Source organism: Cydia fagiglandana, chromosome 10 (genome assembly GCF_963556715.1).
Source record: "Cydia fagiglandana chromosome 10, ilCydFagi1.1, whole genome shotgun sequence".
In the NCBI taxonomy this organism is placed as follows: domain Eukaryota; kingdom Metazoa; phylum Arthropoda; class Insecta; order Lepidoptera; family Tortricidae; genus Cydia; species Cydia fagiglandana.
In genome coordinates this window covers 18,554,386-18,569,456 of record NC_085941.1, presented here as the reverse complement: position 1 = coordinate 18,569,456, position 15,071 = coordinate 18,554,386, and the positions used below count along the sequence as shown (strand labels likewise).

General features: G+C 37.4%; 1 protein-coding gene across 2 annotated transcripts in view; it reads right to left on the bottom strand.

Moving 5' to 3' along the window:
• Positions 1–13,185, bottom strand: part of LOC134668005 (molybdenum cofactor biosynthesis protein 1) — a 299,645-nt gene extending 286,460 nt beyond the window's left edge. For both annotated transcript variants that reach the window (XM_063525441.1, XM_063525442.1), the window contains exon 1: positions 13,174–13,185. The gene's annotated coding sequence lies outside the window, so the exon portion shown is untranslated. The remainder of the gene's footprint in view (positions 1–13,173) is intronic.
• Positions 13,186–15,071: the final 1,886 nt, after the last annotated feature.

The window sequence follows — 15,071 nt, the reverse complement described above, 5'->3', positions numbered from 1 at the left end:
GAATTTAACGTACCTATATTAACATAACAAAAAGTACAAATTTAAATAGAGATGCCTATTTGTCAAATTTGCGAAGTGACAATTTTGACCAAACATCTTTTTGGAATATAATATTAGACAATAAAAAACGTTTGCTAAATAAGTTTTTGTCCTAATAACATTTGACAAAGTAAAATCATGCCAAATGATAATTTGACCAAATAAATTATATGCGAAGTGTAACTTTGCTAAAGGTTCCTTTGGGAAATGAAACTATTGCGATAAGTTTGTTGGGAAGTGAAATTTGGCGAAATGTATTTGGCCGAAACGAAAGTACACCGGACAAGCCATATATGTTAAGTTTAGACTGCGCTATCCATAGAAAATTACGGCAAACTTTGTCTCTGTTTATCCTAGCTAGTGTTTCTTCGAGCTAATATGTCTCACATGGACACTAAAACTCCAGTAACGTCTAGACTCAATTAATTGCCGGGTCGTATTCTACGCAACCCCTTAGAAACTGCAAGGAGGTGTATTCTTTATGACTAGAATAGCATTCGGCTGCGGACAGGGCTCGGAACCGGTTTTATCAATTAACCGGTTTTAATGAACAAAATATTAGAACGGTTTAATTGATAAACTTACTGGTTTTTAATCAACGAAATATTAAAACGGTTTTGGAACTATATTAAAATGTATTTGAATACTGGTTTTAAGCCCTGTCCGCAGCCGAACGCTTCGATAGTAAGGAATACAACCCTTTCTATCGAACTTAAACTAAACAATTACGTTCTCTCTCTTAACCGGTAAGAAAAAGGAACGGAATTTTATGGTTCGCACGGAACGATATAATACCGGTTACTCTTGGCTTTCGGAGATTCTAGATTAAACTCGTTATCATCATATCAGTTCCTTAACCCGTAACTGCAACAATGGAACAAATCAAATTATTTTATTAAATATTCTGCTTTGTATTTTTAAGTAGGTAGGTATCCACACTACTATAATATAAATTAAAAACTAAAACAGTTTCTTCAAGTTAAACTGGTTGCTTGAAACGATTGCTCGGTAAGTGTTAGATAAAACAACGAAGGTATCTTATGAATACAGACTACGCCGCCTTTATTACCAAAAAGGCAAATCATATTAGAGAAACCTCGGCGGTGAAGACCTTTCTGAAGCGAATAGATGAACATGGCTTAACTTGTCAGGGTAACTTTGTATTAATCGATGATTATGCTTGTAATGACTGTCTGTTTTCACCCGACTGATGAAGAAGGGAGGGTGATGTTTTTGGGGGTAAGTAATTAAGTACGTGTGGTATGTAATATGCATTACTTGTTTATGAGTAAGCTGCTATATGGCCGTAAATAAACAAGAACAAGTTATTTGATAGTTTCTGTATTTTACTATTATACTAAATTATGCTTTCCATACGTTTTTTTCGTAAATACAAATACAAATACAAATAATTTATTGAGAAAAGTATGGTACAATGATTGTTCTTAAAGACTAAGAATTTACATAGAGACACGTGGTTTACAGATGCCTGAACTAGGATTCCCTGTGTTTCAGGCAGCGAAGGACAATATTAAATTTATTTATTTTTAATTATTCACTTAATTATGAACTATATTTATTACACAAAACAACTGTATATCACCTTAACAAAGAAGTAGGTTCTTAAGTATTAAAAATCACAGAACAGAATTAGTAAATAGTTCAAAAAACTTTCGCAGCTAGATGTTCATGTCAACTTTAGTCAGTCTTTCTCCAAGACCACGGGGACAACGGGCACAACAACCGTCCTCGCCACGTCGGAGGTAATTTAGAATATTTTTTGCCTGATACGTTCCTACTACGCCATGGTATGATACAGTGTTGGGCAGAGACCTTTAGTCACTAAAGTAGTAAGGAGTAACTAACTGATCAATGGATTAAAATACTTAACAGTATTCCAGTCCAATACTTTCCAAAATAATGAACCAAAAACCTTTGTAACTAACCACGGTCTTTCCAACAAAATCCACTGTTTTGACGAACAAAATGGGGAGTTCCATTTTAGTTACTAACAGGCTCTTAAAATGCCACAAAAGGAAAATGTGGTCTCTCTAAAACCACGTACGGATGCCATTGAATTTGGACGTTACGGCATTTTTAACTTTTGATAGGTTTAAACTGAGTAAATCCGTTCGCTGAAGGTTTTGAGGGTTAAATTTAATGTTACAGGAATATACCCTTAACTTTGAGAACATATCAAATTATATTATTAAATACATATAATGATTTCTTTGTTTTAAGTACTCACACTACTATATATAGATTAATTTATATGTATATTGTAGGCTTACTACTCGTACTAGGTACTTTAATAGAGGTCATATTAATACTTAACAAAAAGCGACTAAGCCCTGCAATTGCGGAGGCCGGATTCGAAGCAGCGCCTTCAGCTAACGCCCTTGACCACTAGGCTACCCGGTCACGTCCTATAGTCCGTTTTTTAGCATTTGAAAGAACTTCGCAGAAGTAAGTTTGCGGTTCCAAATCCGGCACTTTTAGCGGTAATAATTTGAAGTAAATTATATGTATTGACCATGCTACATTAGATAATTCAATAATTATTAACAATTAAAGAGCCTGATAAAAACTGCACGCTTGCTTCTGTGGAGTTCTTTCTAATGCTAAAAAAAACGAACTATACGTATTTACGTATTTAACTACTTATAAAAAAACACATTTGGTTATATAAAAAACCTCATGATTAAACACGGTACTTAAAGCATATTGTCACTTAACACATTTTCTATACCAGTAACTTATCATTATCAAACAATAGGTATAGACGATAAGTATGATACATAATAGTACAGTATGTAACTAAAAGAAAAGCAATTACTCAAACCCGTTAATGTTTAGGTCATACTGAGCAACTTTTACTATGGGACCAATCCTCAAAACACGGAAAAAAAATTGGATGTTTCATACATTTTGCTGGTCTGATGTTGAAATTTCCTATGGGAGAGTCAACTTTTTTTCGCGATTTCGGGGTTGGTCCCATTGACAATAATGAAACAAAATACAGTACTGAACGAAAAGCAATTACTCAAACCCGTTAATGTTTAGGTCATACTAAGCAACTTAGGTTTAGGGAGTCCCATAGTAAAAGTTGCTATTAGTATGACCTATACATAAACGGGTTTGAGTAATTGCTTTTCGTTCAGTTACATACTGTATTTTGTTTCATTATAGTCAACTAATGGGAAAATACCTAAATAACATAGGTACAGATTGAACAAGTGTAATTCTCGATGGAAACGTCCCGCGCTCCAAACGTCATGTTTTAATTTCCGCCACGGTTATTTTGTGGAAGTTTAATCCAAAGTTTGCCGGCGCACTTACGTCACTGTTGCTAGCTGACGGGGCTGGATGACTTTTCAACTTGTTTTGTTTGTAATAAAACTAGTTTTTATTTTCATATTATATATGCAAATTTAAATAAGTAACTGTCAAACAAGTAATATTCTGCATTAAGTACTATTTTGTTCTAGCTTTATTACCTTAAGTGCTGATTAACAGTCCGCCGGACGGTATCGGGCGGTCAGAACAAAATTTTGACAGTTCCGAACAACTGACAGGTCGATTTTATCCGGCGGACCGTTAATCACCTAATCTAATCACTTATACCGGCATTAAGTCCGCCTGCTGTACTTTTTGTATGTGAAATAAACTTTAAAATAAATAAATAATCAGTGGGCCCCTTTAAAGTTGCTTTAGGCAGGACTAACTTTTTTATAGACATACTTGGAATACCTGTTCAGAAATACCTAACAAGATATTTAATAAAATCCAAGGGCCTAATTACGCGCGCTGCATCCTCTATAAATAATCTTAATTTAAACTTGCTTTGTAACTTAGTAAAGATTAAATTAAGTGTTCCGTCGGCAGATGAACAAAGTTTAACAAGGTGCATGGCGCAGGCATGTTTAAATAGACTACGCATGCAGCGCGATTCCAGAAAAAAAACTAATGTAAATAGGTATGTGAGTGAAAAGTACCTGGTTTACGTTTGAATTTAACGTCAGCAATGTGCATTATACAGGGTATCCTTAGCCATTGGACAAACCCTGTCATCTGTAATCGCAAAAAAATATTTGGCTGTTTCATACATTTTTGGCTGTATCCATTTTCTATGGGAGGGTAATTTTTTTTTCGCGATTTCTGGGTTGGTCCTATAGTAAAAGCTGCTCAGTATAATCCCAAAATCTCCCTGGCAACGGAAATGCAATTATTTTTAGCCACCCATTTGCAATTTTGAGGTTTTAAAATACGTTGATATTGGTAACTGAATAGGTAAGTAGTAAAAACTTGAGAAACATAAATAAAAAAAAATAGTTTTGCCGCACGAATTGACAATAACGCTCGTAGCAAGTTGCTCCTTCTCCGGGGCGTGCTCGCGTATTGGTGAGGTGCTGGGGGTCCCTGATCCTGCCCTTGCTTGACAGACGGCACTGGTAACACCTAGTTTCCGAGATAAGTATCGCAAAGTTTTACTGTGTCCGCTTGTTTCAACCTAGGACAACTGACCCTATGTGAGTGACGTTTTCTTAAAAAGTACCTGGTTTACGTTAGAATTTAACGTCAGAAATGTGCATTATACAGGGTGTCCTTAGCCATTGGACAAACCCTGTAATCTTTAATCGCAAAAATTTTTTTTCTGTTTAATTTTTTTGTTTATTTGGCTGTTTCATACATCTTGGCTGGTCCATTTTCTCTGGGAGGGTAAATTTTTTTTCGCGATTTCGGGGTTGGTCCCATAGTAAATGTTGCTCAGTAAAATCCCAAGAGGCTTTAAGGTACGTTAATATTGGTAACTGGATAGGTAAGTAGTACAAACGGCATATTTTGGTAGACATGGTGACAGATGAGTGATCTATTCGTGTATGTATCTGTGTTTTACGTTAATATTAGAGCGGCGACAGATCCGCGGGTGAGATGGGGTAATTAGCAGAAACAGCTAATTTCGCGACGCGAGTCGAGTCACGTGCTGTGCTCGTCATGTCTCATGTATAAGTAGATAACTTGCAAATAGGTCGGGGTGAAGTTAATTCGTATTTAATTTTAAATTATGTACGCTTATGAGGCTCTGCGGGTGTAATATTACACTTCTAGTAATAAAAAAATCCGTTTTACGGGATTGGAGATTTAAAATGATTATAAGTAGCGCGAGCGTGCGACTTGCAATCCGGAGGTCGTGGGTTCAAACCCCGGCTCGTACCAATGAGTTTTTCGGAACTTATGTAGGTACGAAATATCATTTGATATTTACCAGTCGTTTTTCGGTGAAGGAAAACATCGTGAGGAAACCGGACTTATCCCAATAGGGCCTAGTTTACCCTCTGGGTTGGAAGGTCAGATGGCAGTCGCTTTCATAAAAACTAGTGCCTACGTCAAATCATGGGATTAGTTGTCAAGCGGACCCCAGGCTCTCATGAGCCGTGGCGAAATGCCGGGATAACGCGAGGAAGAAGAAGATAAGTAGGTTCATGTCTCAATACTTATACTGGGAGTAATGATGAGGATTTAAAAGTTGGAATTAAAAAAAAATAAGAGAAACCTATAAACCTAGGATATATTACACCTATTATGCTGAAGCGATCGACATCAAAATCAAAGTGTTAAGATTTATATAGTTAGTAAATAGAAACCGCTTTTTCGCGAAATGGAAATTGTATGAAAAAAAAGTACCTTTTGTCAGTACCTTCCCTCTTGACAGTTTGTAAAAATCTGAAATATTTGAGCAATCTGTGTATTATTTGTACGTAGTTCAAGGCGGAAACAGTGGCTCAGCTCGAACAGTGGCTCAATAGCCCAAATATCGCCTCTCTCGTATTGAAATAAGGTGGAGTGAGCCACTGTACCTGGCCTTTTTCTATCGAGTCACTGTTCCATCCTTGACCCTAATTACCCTACTTACTCATAGATCTTTGGTACCCATCCCAGAAAAACTCATAGAGAGCCGGTTAAGGTGGTATGGCCATGTGATGCGACGACCAACAGAACACATGACCAAAAAAGTCCTGGATATGGCTGTTGTAGCTCGGGGACCACGGAGACCCCTGACAACCTGGATGGCAGTTGTAAGAAAAGATATGAAGAATGGAAATCTAAGACCAGAGACGAGCCAGGACCGACCGGCCTGGCGACGCATGATTAGAAGGGCCGACCCCAAGTAAATGGGAAGGAGCCATGCAAAAGAGACTCATAGATCTTTGGTATGCACACTTGTATAGGTAGATATTTAGTAGGCCTCGTAGGATAGCTATTACACGCGATTTACACTGAAGACAATGGGCGATAGCAGCACTAATTACTCGCCTTCAAGATCTTGAATGCTGACATTCTTCAGCGGTTGACTACATGGAGCTGAAAATGATAGGACTTGGCATATTATTAAATCATAATGACGGTAATTATACCGTTTGATTTCAAACTATACCAACATTACTGCTGACCTCATCTTCTGCCGATGCCGCTAATGTCAAAAATCCGGACAACACCATCGATTTCGAGTCGGCAGTGATGTCGCACTGCAATAATTTTGCAGTAATGCAGCCGATTGCCAGCCAGCCTCTTTTCGTTGAAGGAAAACATCGTGAGGAAACCGGACTAATCCCAGTAAGACCTAGTTTCCCCTCTGAGTTGGAAGGTCAGATGGCTGTCGCTTTCGTAAAAACTGGTGCCTACGTCAATTCTTGGGTTTAGTTGTCAAGCGGACCCCAGGCTCCCATGAGCTGTGGCAAAATGTCGGGATAACGCGAGGATGAGGAAAAAGAATGCAGACGATTGCATTACTGCAGATAACTATTATTATAAAAAAAAACCTTTCCCCGTTCTAAAACAAAAATCTGTCATAAATTATTGACCAAAAGCTTCGTAAATTTTAGCCCAATCAAAAAAAGGGGAGGAGGGGCTAATATTTCTCCCAAGTCTGGCAGATCATTCGTAGCTCCCTGTTTCAGCTCCTTGCGGTCTCTACTGAGCTAGGGTAAAGCAGGGCGCGGTGGGCCCCGAGGTATGTTGATGAAGATGTTTGCCTCCAATTAACTCTTGTTCGGAGTCGGTTTTGAATGCTAATCTCAGAATTCATAATAATATGCTGGCCTGGGGCGCGGTTTGCATTATTAGTTTTGTTGTTGTTTAACTTTTGTGTAAGTGGATATAATGTGATCGTAAGTATCACGAGTATGTTGTACATATGTCGTATGAATGATGAACAATCGTGTTTATAATAGTCAAACCCGGTTATCAGTATTGAGGTTCCTTGAAAATAAGAGTTCTCAAAAATACGTACCCTAAAAATTCAGCTAGGCAATATTTTAGGATTTTTTTTATATTAATTCATATTTTACTATAAATAGTTTCATGGGTACTAAACGAAAGGTTAACAATGTTAACATTGACCACTCGAACTAAGCCGGCATCGAATTAAACTTTAAAATTCCTCGCGACAGTTTAACATCGTTCGAAATTAGAAAAACGAATTAAATTCCGCTAGCATGTTATGTTAAAACTTCAAACTCTCGCTGACCGAGCTCGAGCCGATTCCATAATATTGAATAAGTTTTAATTAAAAAGCCCGAGCAGAAGTTTTGACACGATTAGCGGCCGCTATCGGTCCCAGAGCGTACAAATGTGCGATTACTGCGAATGCACTGAATACGTTCGGATATCTGTCCCGCAAAGAGTGCCACAATGACCGGTCTTGCGCCACCTGCATCCAGTGGACTCCCGCGACCTTTACCAGGTCATCAGTTCACCTTGTGGGTCTACCCACGCTGCGCCTTCCGGTACGTGGTCGCCTCTCGACAACCTTTCCGCCCCAATGGCCATCGGTTCTACGGGCAATGTGCCTCTAGGGCCCCCCACATCTAGCGTCTGTCGAGCGTCGGCGTCTGTCGGCGTCTGGTCAGCGCTATGGAAAATGACGTAGCTGCGCAGTTGCGTCGACGCTGCGTCGACGTTGCGTCGAGCAGCGGCCATAGAATTGTAGACGCCAGATGTGGGGGGGCCCTGAGCCTGTAAGCCTAATGCGTGTTAATATCTCTACAACTGATACACATAAAAATCTTACTTTAGCCTTAAAGCAATTCTTCAATTATGTAGAAGTAGCCGAGACATTAACACTATGATAGGTTACTCTCTGCTTTTATGAAGACACATTATAGGCTTACAGAATTTCCATATTTGAATGTGACGTAAGTAGAACAGCAGAAGCTGTGTTGGTAGGCTTTGGCCTTGTCTTGAAGAATTGCTTTAAGGCTAAAGTAAGATTTTTATGTGTATCAGTTGTAGAGATATTAACACGCATTAGGCCAAAGCCTACCAACACAGCTTCTGCTGTTCTACTTACGTCACATTCAAATATGGAAATTCTGTAAGCCTATAATGTGTCTTCATAAAAGCAGAGAGTAACCTATCATAGTGTTAATGTCTCGGCTACTTCTACATAAAAAGGGTTGCTTAAGCCTTAAAGCAAGTCTTCAAGGCTCAACCTATAAGCCTACCAACACAGCTTCTGCTGTTCTACTTACATAACATTCAAATATGGAAATTCTGTAAGCCTAATGTGTCTTCATAAAAGCAGAGAGTAACCATGATAGTGTTAATATCCCGCTCGTAAGAGTTATGGCCCGTTCGCCGTTTCTCGAAAATATATGGGACAGCCACGCAGATCAGAATATTACGTTTCAGGAGTAAGCGACTATTAATTGTTTAATTGTTTATTTATTGCAAAATATATAAGCATTATAGTTTAAAAACCAAGTTGCTTACATACTAGAACTATTTGTATAATAAACAATTAAAAACTTTGGCGGCAACTTAAATAATGCTATATTAGTACAACGGCTCTGCGCGTGAGCTAATTTCTATCTACAAGCCAATGAATGATATCTTTGATGTTATATAGCTTTCGTGCGTCTTGCTCGCCCCAATACATGTAAAGTCAAGTACGAGCGAAATGCACGATAGCTAAATGACATGATTTAGATATCATTTAGATGTCAGTGTACGCCCGAATTAGCCTTCTATAAGTCTATATCTTTATGTATTTAAATAAAAGTAGAGTAGAGATAGAGATCTTTATTTATTTATTTAAGTAAACAAAATCTACCCTCAAATGGCTCCTAAAGTCAGTTGAGGGTAGATGAAAACGTTACACGATCAAATAATGTAGGTTAAAGTCAGGTTGTTCAGTGACGGTTGTATGTATATTTGGTTGGTTAATCAATACATGTTATAACTACCCGAAAATGTACCCGAAAGTTATTTGTTTACTTTTATTTAAATACCTAAATATACAGAGTATAGTTCTTGTCACGCGCTGATAATATTTTGCTGCCCCGCACGCTTGCTAACCAGCATAACTTTGCTAATACACTCCCACTTCGCATCCAGGTCATAAATTGAGCACAGTGTACATCCGACTTTATTTAACGGGTACCGGCCAAATAGCGAAATGTCCGGTCCGATATTAACAGCGACATAGTTTACTGCGCGCGCCGCCTGTTCATTACGGCTGGAGACCTCTAAATGATATGGACTGCTAAACACTGATATCCGACAGCATGGCTGGCAGAAGCGGCGCGTCCATAAAAGCCGATTCCTGCTGGCTTGCCTGTTTTTGGACGTTTCAGCAGAGTTGTAAAGGAAATATGTAAGCCAAATTAGCCCCGGCTTGCCTATGGATATGTTTGACGCGCCGCCATTGATGGCTGGCACAATTTGGAGTTGGATAAGTCTGGTTCAATGGTTGATGAATATTCAATCATCATCATCATCATATCAGCCAGAGGACGTCCACTGCTGGACATAGGCCTCCCCAAAAGAGTGCCACACTGACCGGTCTTGCGCCACCCGCATCCAGCGGACCCACGACCTTTACCAGGTATACCAGTCCAATAGGTATTCAATAAAACGTTGATTTCTTAAAAATACGCATTGTATTTCACTTTTCACATACATTAAAACTATGAATCGACACTATAAGTAATTTTCCGTCTTATTATATAAAGGATAGTGAACTTGCGAGTGCAAGCATTTTGTGATAGAGAGAGAAACATAGATAAGATATTTTTGTCAACCTAGGCCGAGCTGTTTGAGGTAGGTAACAAAAACTATGTCGACAATGAATGACAAATTACTTATAATTACATGTATATAACGCTCAAACATCTGACCAGTATGATCATTGTTAAGAGGGCGCTGTTATTCTCATGTAGGTACTTATGTATAGGTTGCAAGTTGAGTATAGTATGAAAAAATTTGTTCCAGCGAAATTCCGCAACACGGCGCGTTTTGCTCTTGTTTTGGCCGGAAATTCACTTTCGTTCGAAACATGGTTTTTTTATGCCAAAACCGAAGCCGAAAATATAGGTACGGCGTGGCGCGGCCGAATGGTTCGCTTTCGCAGTTTTTTGATTGATTGATGGACAGAACACAATTTTTATGCAAAAACTGAAACTTCGGTCGGGTACTACATCAACTCGATATAATGCATCTATCCCATTGCTGCCTATGTCTTCTAACTTTCTAATCGTGCCAACCGTATAGAGATTTCCAGTCTATATTATTCACTCGTCTCCGGTTACGGCGCTCAGTTTTATGACATTCGAATTTCGAATCGGAATAATTGACCGGTTTTAAATGCGCTTTTAAATACCGGAACCGGCGCTTAATTATTGTTAACTTATAAAATTTATTGCGTTACGAGCGACATAGAGAAGGGAATTAGTCGCGTATTGGATTTATGGGAGCTGAATTGGGGTTTTAGGGTTCCGAAGGATGGCAAGGGAACACTTATAAGGTGCGTATGTTTTTCAGATTGTCAAAATTAATACATTGAGTGAAGCATAGGTATAGTAGTATTAGTAGTGTGTAAAACTTATATATACCTAATTAATAGTTTCTAATGCGAAAAAGTTTATAAAATTGCACTTAACACGTAGTTATTCTGAATATAGGTTAAAAAGAATTACATCGGCAATTCCTCATTTAAAACTAATTTTTAACTATTGGAACTTGGACAATAATTAATATAATTATACAGTGTGTATTCTGTAACAGGAGCAATAAATTAAACTGTAGGCTGTACTCCTCAAACTGACCAACATTTCTTCAGCAAATTTTCAATATAACCCATGGTTTGATTTTTATTGCACTTTAAAGTAAACTTTAAAGTAAAGTTTATTCTAAGACGCAATGTATTGCAAATTTTGTTATGTTAAAAGCGTGACAAGTAACGTCAGACACACTGATGTCAGCGTACATTGAAGGCAATATTTATTTTGTATGAAAAAGAGGAAGTCTAAAGGATTCATAATTTTTAAAAGTTGCTGAACAAATGTCGGTCAGTTTGAGGAGTACAGCTTTTAGTTTAATTTATTGCTCCTGTTACAGGAAGCACCCTGCATGATTAAAAGTGACATTCGGCCATTTTAGGAAGAAATTAATTTGAGATTAAGTTTTTTTGGGACAAATAAAGATATTGGCATTATGATATTTAGGTCTTTTTTTATGAATTCGTGTTCTCTTTTATTGTATTTTTCCCGACTTGTCAAGTACATTTCGTGACATTATCATTAGTGTATTGTCGGGATCTGATGAATTGATGATTTTTATTATTCATTTTATACAATCATAATATTACACATCATTAATACAATTATTGTAAAAAAATGTGATATTTAGGTGTAATGAAATCAAAGCCAAAATTTACCTACTATAACCCAATAATTTCTGTAATTTCACGGAACTTCTTCACGCAAGTCCAACTCGCAACTGACCGAATAATTATTTTGATGGTGTTAAATTAAATTTTACGTCTCCTTAATTTATTTCCAGAAAATGGACGTTCTTAAGAAAATATTATTTAGAACTTAATAATTAAGTCACTTATAAATTAGGAAATGAGGTATGGCCTCACTTTTCCTTAATTGCAATCTTGAAATCAGAATTAGATTAAAATTTAATAATTCTAGTAGGTCAATGATTAATGTAAGTCGCGGTACAGTCGAGGTCATAAATATATTGTTATACCTATATGTCTTCACCTATATCCACTGCAATAAGGTGAAAATATGTATTAAAAAAGCGCCGTCAGCGATAAAAGCTTGTACAAAAATGATGTATTTGGCAAAAGCTTATTTAGATATTTATTTTATTTGTACTTTATTAAACCTCTCGCATTTTGTACACATAATTAATACTTTATTTGTATACTTATTTCAATAGCTTTGCTACATGATATGACTCGGTTGTTGAATGCGACATATATGTTACACGTCTCCAATATCTCTAGACGTTACCAAAAAAGATACTTTATTCAATAAATGGCTAAGTATAAAAAGAAAACAACAAGAACGTTAGAGAGGCTCTGGAGGATAACACAAGTTGGCTAGTGACGTGATGTTCCATATGCTGGAAATATTGCCACTGGCAATATAGCTGGTAAGTTCACATTGATGCCGGTTATCGCTAGTACATTCAAAATCCGAACTTCTAGGTCTACACAATGGATATAAGAAAAAAATTATCTTCTTCGCGTTGTCGTGTCTTTTTGCCACGAGCACGGTCTGAGCTAATACGAATTGGGGTAGGACCTAGTTTTTACCAAAGCAGCGGTCATCTGACCGTCCAACCCAGAGGCGAAAGTAGGCCTTATTGGGATTAAGTCTAGTTTACTCACGATGTTTTCCTTCACCGAAAAGCGACAGGTAAATGTCAAATGATATATCGTAGAGATGTTCTGAAAAACTGGTACGAACTGGTGTTTGAACCCGCAACCTCCGGATTGAAAGTCGCCTGCTACACGTTACATGCGCTACACTATGGACTATGTACGTATTCCAAAATTGTTATACTATATATATTTAGCATGGAGTGTACGTTAGTATTAAATAAATAAAAAATAATTTATTTGCAAACACACTAGACATAAACAATAAATATAAATAAATAATATCATTAACTAAGTGTGTGTCAGAAAATAAGCTCTCCACACCACAAACGCTTGTGTATTATATACGCGTACGTCTTTGATACGGTAGATAGGCATTAAAAATCCGGTAAAAATGGAAAAAATATTTCAAGCAATATTGCCGGCAATTTCAGCGCTAGCAATATTTAAGCTTTCACAACACTAAACTCCATCCTTCCCGGACCTGACGAATCCTTTGATATTATTGAGTTCAATTTACCTTTTCATATCCAAAAGCGTTCCTACAAGCGTTCCCTTTGAGACACAACTCATATTGTATGTCATATTATTAACTTTGTTATATGTTAACACGGATATCATTACCTACTTTAGCTACATGAAAAAGGTGTATTAGGTACCCAGTTGCTGCTTTGCTATATTATTTTAAGCGCTATGGAGTTTAACGGGACTAGGGGCCCGATTAGGATTTTGAAATAGATATCTATTATCTTTTAGACATCACCAAGATACGATAACGATATGTTTAAGATCTAACCTGTCAAATTTGACATTGGCGCGATTCTGGAGATACTCTTGAACGATTTCCACAGGATATGACTCTTTCTAACGTAAAAGTGACATTGGTTGCCCAAATTTCGCTGCAAAAGAGAACTAGGTGATATCTAAACTATAACGTATCTAGTACGTGTCGTCTCTTTTTAATATCTTGAAGTTCGAATACGGCAGTAGGTCGATCGTAATATTTACTAGACAAGTCAAATTCTGAAATGTAATTACATCCCAAGCAAACTAGAACTGTACGGATATGATGGTCGTTCTTGTCTACGTGACAGCGTGATAAAACGGTGTCCGTCACTTTCTATCCCATGGTGTTAAACAGTGACAGTTATTTTATCACGTGGATAAAGATGGATAAAGCTATCCGTAATACGCTGGCTGGGCACTTATATAGATCTCAATTCTTTTTCCGGCGAAGTCAACAACAACGAATATTCTTAATATTCTCTTTCATTTCACATTTATGTTTTTGATGGGATCATATATTACTGGTCAGGCTTTGTATCATACCGCCGTATTCGAACTTCAACGACACGTACTAGATCCATTCTAGATACGTTATAATTTAGATATCAACTAGTTCTCTTTTGTAGCGCAATTCGGGCAACCAATGTCACTTTTACGTTAGATAGAGTAAGATATCTATTAGATGTGAATTAGATCTCTGAGTCATATCCTGTGGAAATCGTTCAAAAGTACCTCCAGAATCGCGCAAATGTCAAATTTGACGGTTAGATCTTAAACATATCGTTATCGTATCTTGGTGATGTCTAAAAGACATATAGATGTCTATTTCAAAATCCGAATCGGGCCCCTAGACCTTGGCACCCATATAGATCTCAATTCTTTTTCCGGCGAAGTCAACAACTACGAATATTCTTAATATTGAACTTGGCTCTTTTCACATTTACGTTTTTAATGGGATCATAAATTACTGGTCAGGCTTTGTATTCTAGTTAAGCCCAAATACCGCCATGTCATTCTCTGGTACCTTTTCTTCTTTCATTTCTCATTTTTCTTTCATACCTTGTTTCGTTGAAAATGTCCGTATTGCATTATTTTCCGGGATATATCGGATATTCTCGCAAATACAAAGGTGGGAAGGTCCAATGAAGGATTTTGTCAATGATTATTGAAAAGTTGGAGAAAACCGCAAGTCACAGATATATCGTTCTGTGGACTACGCAAAGGCACCGAATATTGAATCCTACTCATAAAGTGCATAATTAGGTACTATGTGTGGTGTGGTGTAAAAGCTATTTCCAACTGTACCCCTAGTGTAAATTTCATTCGATAGCGTGATGTGACGTACGCGTTTGCGTTAAGTGTTATTATGTATGGGATTTTGAGTTTACAAAACATCCCGCTTGGCGTGCTGTTCAAATTCCCACACAAAAATAGACACTATGAAATGTACACTAGGGGTTCTATTTAGTGTAGTCATATCAATACTTCTTGCAAATTAGTTACTTTCTAGTTACGCTCGCATCACAAATAACCATTCCTATACAAACCACTGTTGAGGTACTGTTCGAAT